We start from the raw sequence: 7,363 nt of genomic DNA on the forward strand, positions 1-7,363 counted from the left end.
CCCAGCCGGTCTAGGAACCACTAGAGGTGGAATTAAAGTTTAATCATCGAGAAGAATGGGTGGGGGAGGAGAGGAGGAAAAGAAAAGGAAAGGGGGGAGGATTGGGGAGGCAGAGGGAGGAGGGGGAGGAGGGGAGAAGGAGGAGACAGAGGGGAGGGGAGCAGGGGGAGGACTTGGGGAGGAAAAGGGGGAGGATGGGGAGGGAGGAGGGGGAAGGGGAGCAGGAGGAGACAGAGGAGGAGGGGAGCACAGGGAGGACTCGGGGAGGAAAAGGGGGAGGATGGAGAGGAAGAGGGAGGAGGGGGAGGGGAGCAGGAGGAGACAGAGGAGGAGAGGAGCACAGGGAGGACTCAGGGAGGAAAGGGGGGAGGATGGAGAGGAAGAGGGAGGAGGGGGAGGGGAGCAGGAGGAGACAGAGGAGGAGGGGAGCACAGGGAGGACTCGGGGAGGAAAAGGGGGAGGATGGGAGGGAGGAGGGGGGAGGGGAGAAGGAGGAGACAGAGGAGGAGGGGAGCACAGGGAGGACTCGGGGAGGAAAAGGGGGAGGATGGAGAGGGAGGGGGAGGGTGGAGAGGGAGAGGGAGGAGGGGGAAGGGAGAAGGAGGAGACAGAGGAAGAGGGGCGCACAGGGAGGACTTGGGGAGGAAAAGGGGGAGGATAGGGAGGGAGAGGGAGGAGAAGAGGAGGAGGGGAGCAGGGGAAGGAGGGGGGAGGAGGGGGGAGGAGGAGAAGCTTATTTCTGACCTGGTGGGTCTGTTTCTCTGTGCGGATGCCCACTCACAAAAAGTACCTGCTTTAGCTCCAACTCTGTTACTCCCATCTCTGTAATTTAAAGGTTCTCTTGGGATATATTCCTGAAATAGAATAATTAAAGAATAGGTACATTTTTAGGTTTCCTCTGCTGCTGCTGCTGCTAAGTCGCTTCAGTCGTGTTCTACTCTGTGCGACCCCATAGACGGCAGCCCTCTACATATAAAATTGGCTTCAGGCAGGCTTATGTCATCTGAGTTAAATTCACCCATTCCAGTCCACTTTAGTTTGCTGATTCCTAGAATGTCAACGTTCACTCTTGCCATCTCCTGTTTGACCACTTCCAATTTGCCTTGATTCATGGACCTGATATTCCAGGTTCCTATTCAATATTGCTCTTTACAGCATCGGACCTTGCTTCTATCACCAGTCACATCCACAGCTGGGTATTGTTTTTGCTTTGGCTCCATCCCTTCATTCTCTCTGGAGTTATTTCTCCACTGATCTCCAGTAGCATATTGGGCACCTACCGACCTGGGGAGTTCCTCTTTCAGTAACCTATCATTTTGCCTTTTCATACTGTTCATGGGGTTCTCAAGGCAAAAATACTGAAGTGGTTTGCCATTCCCTTTTCCAGTGGACCACATTCTGTCAGACCTCTCCACCATGACCCGTCTGTCTTAGGTGGCCCCACACGGCATGGCTTAGTTTCATTGAGTTAGACAAGGCTGTGGTCCATGTGATTAGATTGGCTAGTTTTCTGTGATTGTGGTTTCAGTATGTCTGCCCTCTGATGCCCTCTCACAACACCTACCATCTTACGTGGGTTTCTCTTACCTTGGACGTGGGGTATCTCTTCATGGCTGCTCCAGCAAAGCGCAGCTGCTGCTCCTTACCTTGGATGAGTCGCCCCTCCTGACCTTGAACGTGGGGCTGCTCCTCTCGGCCCTCGTGTGCCCGCACAACCACTGCTCCTTGGACATGGGATTGCTCCTCTCATCCATAATGCTCAAAATTCTCCAAGCCAGGCTTCAGCAATACGTGAACCGTGAACTTCCTGATGTTCAAGCTGGTTTTAGAAAAGGCAGAGGAACCAGAGATCAAATTGCCAACATCCGCTGGATCATCGAAAAAGCAAGAGAGTTCTAGAAAAACATCTATTTCTGCTTTATTGACTATGCCAAAGCCTTTGACTGTGTGGATCACAATAAACTGGAAAATTCTGAAAGAGGTGGGAATACCAGACTACCTGACCTGCTTCTTGAGAAACCTGTATGCAAATCAGGAAGCAAGAGTTAGAACTGGACATGGAACAACAGACTGGTTCCAAATAGGAAAAGGAGTACGTCAAGGCTGTATATTGTCATCCTGCTTATTTAACTTATATGCAGAGTACATCATGAGAAACGCTGGACTGGAAGAAGCACAAACTGGAATCAAGATTGCTGGGAGAAATATCAATAACCTCAGATATGCAGATGACACCACCCTTATGGCACAAAGTGAAGAGGAACTACAAAGCCTCTTGATGAAAGTGAAAGAGGAGAGTGAAAAAGTTGCCTTAAAGCTCAACATTCAGAAAACGAAGATCATGGCATCTGGTCCCATCACTTCATGGGAAATAGATGGGGAAACAGTGGAAACAGTGTCAGACTTTATTTTTTTGGGCTCCAAAATCACTGCAGGTGGTGACTGCAGCCATGAAATTAAGAGATGCTTACTCCTTGGAAGGAAAGTTATGACCAACCTAGATAGCATACTCAAAAGCAGATACATTACTTTGCCAACAAAGGTCCATCTAGTCAAGGCTACGGTTTTTCCAGTGGTCATGTATGGATGTGAGAGTTGGACTGTGAAGAAAGTTGAGCACCAAACAATTGATGCTTTTGAACTGTGGTGTTGGAGAAGACTCTTGAGAGCCCCTTGGACTGCAAGGAGATCCAACCCAAGGAGATCAATCCTGGGTGTTCATTGGAAGGACTGATGCTGAAGCTGAAATTCCAATACTTTGGCCACCTCATGTGAAGAGTTGACTCATTGATGCTGGGAGGGATTGAGGGCAGGAGGAGAAGGGGACTACAGAGGATGAGATGGCTGGATGGCATCACCGACTCGATGGACATGAGTTTGAGTGAACTCCGGGAGCTGGTGATGGACAAGGTGGCCTGGCGTGCTGCAGTTCATGGGGTCGCAAAGAGTTGGACACGACTGAGTGACTGAACTGAACTGAACTGAGGCTTATGTCATTTTACATACTCCCCATAGGTTAATGAGGGGGCCTCATTTTCTAGTGTTTCTTAAAATCTTAGCCAGCTTATTAGGTAGAAAAGGATCTCTGTTTGTTGCTGGAATTTTTTCATTTTTAAAATTACAAACTATTCTATCATTTCAATAAGATTTTAATAGAACTGCTATATTCTGTCTTCTGTTCCATTAAATAGCACTTTGGAGGTTAATAAAGAAATGTCTGACCCACTCCTTGCCCTCATATATTAGGGAAGTTAACTATATTCTCAACAGTTTTGAAACAGGGAACAATAGAAGACCTTCAAAAATGTGTAGATCTCAGAGAATGAGGACAGGTTCATGGTCCATGTAAACAGACTTCATAGAGGAGGTGTGATGAGTACTAGGTCCACAAGATAGAATTTGAGTAGGTGGAGCAGATGAGGCCGGATGCTGCATGTGGGAGTTCAGGCAAGAGCAGAGAGCAAAGGCTTGAGTTCACAATGGACAAGGCAGGTGTGTCAGTTCAGCGTCTCAGGGAAGCAGCACCAAAATAGAACTGAATGTACAAGGATTTGATTAGCAGAAGCGCCTGCGAGAAAACGTTGGAAGGAGCTGAGAGAACCATCAGGCTCTGATGCAGATTCCACCCTGAGTGAAGCAAGAGGGGAAAAAGGTTGAGTGGCAGCGGCCTAGATTTCCTGCAGTGTAATACAGGTTTGGGAAGGGCTGTCAGGGAGTCCTGGAGCCAATGGCGGCCATCAGAGAGGCCGCATGTCTCCCAGGACTAGGTGCCCTAGTATTTCTGCTGCACTCAGTCAGTGGCTGGGAGCAGCCCACAAGACACTAGCAAGCATGGCCTTCGTGCAAGCGTGATGATGGATTTCATAGCACGGCAGTTGGCACCCTCGGTTAATTAGCTCCCTGTCATTGCTGGTCTCTGAGGTGTATCCTCTTGGCTCTGCAGCACAATGAGGAAGAGTGAGGAGCGAGGCCTGAGGGCGGGGTCCATTCACCGGCGGTGGAGAGGCACCAACCTCCACCTCTGAGGGATCTCTTAGTTTCTCTGACTGTACGGAGAGCATGGTGGTGAGGGAAGCTTTGCTAGTACTTCGCCCCTCCTGCTGCCCAGGCTGGGAGAGTAGAAGCTCTGCTGGCTGTGATGAGTGGGCTTGGGGCCACCATCCCTCCTTCCAGTGTGCTTTCCTAGAGAACCGTTCCATTGTATCTGTCGTTCGACATGCAAATTATGATTTGCCTGTTATTTGCACTGCTGGGAGATGGGCAGGACGGGAATGAGAGGCCATCCTTCTGCTGTTTTTAGATGTTTTCTGTTAATTGAGGTCTGAAGACTTCCAGTTTTTATGTGAGGACATTCCAGAGTGTTCAGTCTCCCTTCAAGAATTGGATAAGCTTTAAGAGTTGTAGGGGGAACTTCCCAGGCAGTCCAGTGATTAAGACTTCAGGCTTCCACTGTAGGGGACCCCAGTTTGATCGCTGGTGGGGGAACTAAAATCCCTCATGCAGTGCTGCTGCTGCTGCTGCTAAGTCGCTTCAGTCGTGTCCGACTCTCTGCGACCCCATAGACGGCAGCCCACCAGGCTCCCCCGTCCCTGGGATTCTCCAGGCAAGAACACCGGAGTGGGTTGCCATTTCCTTCTCCAAGGCATGAAAGTGAAAAGTGAAAGTGAAGTCGCTCAGTCGTTCCCGACTCTTAGCGACCCCATGGACTGCAGCCTACCAGGCTCCTCTGTCCATGGATTTTCCAGGCAAAAGTACTGGAGTGGGGTGCCATTGCCTTCTCCGCCTCATGCAGTGAGGTGTGGCCAAAAAAAAAGAGTTTTCACCCAGCTCCTATAGTTTATGTTAGGCTTCATTCTTTTTTTTAAGTCTTTATTGAATTTGTTACACTTTCTGTTTTCTGTTTTCGTTTTTTGGCCACAAGGCATGTGGGATTTTAGCTTCCTGATCAGGGATCAAGCCCTCATCCTCTGTATTGCAAGGCAAAGTCTTAACTGCTAGACCACCTTCCCTCGTGGTGTTGTACATTCTTTGGATTTTGACATTGTATAATGGCATTTTTTCACCATGATAGTATTCTCCAGAGTAGTTTAACTGCCCTATAAATTCTTTGTGCTGTATTTATTCATCTCTCTAACCCCCCGACCCTGGGCAATTACTGATCTTTCTACTGGCTCCTTAGTTTTGCATTTTCCAGAGTATAGCTGGATTCATATAGTGTGTACTCTTTTTGGATTGGCTTCTTTCATGTATTAACATACACTTAAGTTTCCTGCCTGTTTTTCCAAGGCTTAATAGCCATTATGTTTTAGTGCTGAATAACAGTCCATTACATGGATATACCACAGTTTGATTATTCATTTACCTACTGAAGGACATGTCAGTTGCTTCCAGTGATTTTGTAAATACCCAATTTCCTGTGTTAAATACCTTCATGTTGAAAATACCTAGAGTGGTTATTTCCTGTGCTTTACCCTAATATACAGGTCGCTGCCGCCGCTAAGTCACTTCAATCATATCTGACTCTGTGTGACCCCATAGATGGCAGCCCACCAGGCTTCCCCGTCCCTGGGATTCTCCAGGCAAGAATACTGGACTGGGTTGCCATTCCTTCTCTATATATACAGGAGAAGGTGTCTATTAAGATATCATAGATACTGTTTGTGTGGAGTAGAAGTCACAACAAAATGGGGCCCAGCTCAGACACGTGTTTACTTGACCATTGATTTTCTAATTTATATCTTCATCATGTCAGTTAGTCTCATCAGACACCTCCATTTTGTTCTGCTCCCTGTGAGAGTGAAGAGATTAACATCACTGACTAAGCTCAGCAAAGAATTCAGAGTCTAATGTTCAGGCTTCTCTAACAGAACAAACATCACTGGGCTCCTTCTGCCCCTGTGTCTTTGCTCCTATCAGTTCAGTTCAGTCACTCAGTCATGTCTGACTCTTTGTGACCCCGTGAACCGCAGCATGCCAGGCTTCCCCGTCCATCACCAACTCCTGGAGTCCACCCAAACACATGTCCATTGAGTCAGTGATGCCATCCATCTCATCCTCTGTCGTCCCCTTCTCCTCCTGCTCTCAATCTTTCCCAGCATCAGGGTCTTTTGAAATGAGTCAGCTCTTTGCATCACGTGGCCAAAGTATTGGAGTTTCGGCTTCAACATCAGTCCTACCAATGAACACCCAGGACTGATCTCCTTTAGGATGAACTGGTTGGATCTCCTTGCAGTCCAAGGGACTCTCAAGAGTCCAACACCACAGTTCAAAACCATCAATTCTTCGGCGCTCATCTTTCTTCACAGTCCAACTCTCACATCCATACATGACCACTGGAAAAACCATAGCCTTGACTAGACGGACCTTTGTTCACAAAGTAATGTCTCTGCTTTGAATATACTGTCTAGGTTGGTCATAACTTTCCTTCCAAGGAGTAAGCATCTTTTAATTTCATGGCTGAAATCACCACCTGCAGTGATTTTGGAGCCCAAAAAACAAAGTCTGACACTGTTTCCACTGTTTCCCCCTCTATTTCCCATGAAGTGATGGGACCAGATGCCATGATCTTCGTTTTCTGAATGTTGAGCTTTAAGCCAACTTTTTCACTCTCCTCTTTTCACTTTCATCAAGAGGCCCTTTAGTTCTTCTTCAATTCCTGCCATAAGGGTGGTGTCATCTGCATATCTGAGGTTATTGATATTTCTCCCGCAATCTTGATTCCAGCCTGTGCTTCATCCAGCCCGGCATTTCTCATGATATACTCTGCATATGTTAAATAAGCAGGATGACAATATACAGCCTTGACATACTCCTTTGCTCCTATAGATAGTTCTTTACTCAGTTCTAAGGATACACTGAGCCTTTTCTCATCTCAGGGTCTTTCCATTTGTGTTAGGGATGCCCTTCCTCCAGTTCACCATATGTCTGAACATTTTGCCTCCTTCAGGTTTTAGTTCAAATGTTAACTTCCTTATATAATATAACAACAACTCTCGTTGTTTTCTAAGACATCTCCCTTTTTTGCAGAACTGTGCTTAGTTGCTTGGTTGTGTTGAACTCTTTGCGACTCTATGGACTGTAGCTGCCAAGCTCCTCTGTCCATAGGATTCTCCAGGCAAAAATGCTGGGGTGGGTTACCACGCCCTCCTCCAAGGGATTTTCCCAGCTTAGGGACCAAACCCAGGTCTCCTGCATTGCTGGTGGATTCTTTACCATCTGAGCCCCCAGGAAAGCTATAGAATACTGGAATGGTAGCCTATGTCTTCTCCATGGGATCTTCCTGACCCAGGAATCGAACCCGGGTCTCCTGCATTGCAGGCAGATTCTTTACCAGCTGGACTACCAGGGAAGCCCAGAAAGTTTA

The sequence above is a fragment of the Bubalus bubalis genome, chromosome 11 (assembly GCF_019923935.1).
Source record: "Bubalus bubalis isolate 160015118507 breed Murrah chromosome 11, NDDB_SH_1, whole genome shotgun sequence".
Lineage (NCBI taxonomy): Eukaryota > Metazoa > Chordata > Mammalia > Artiodactyla > Bovidae > Bubalus > Bubalus bubalis.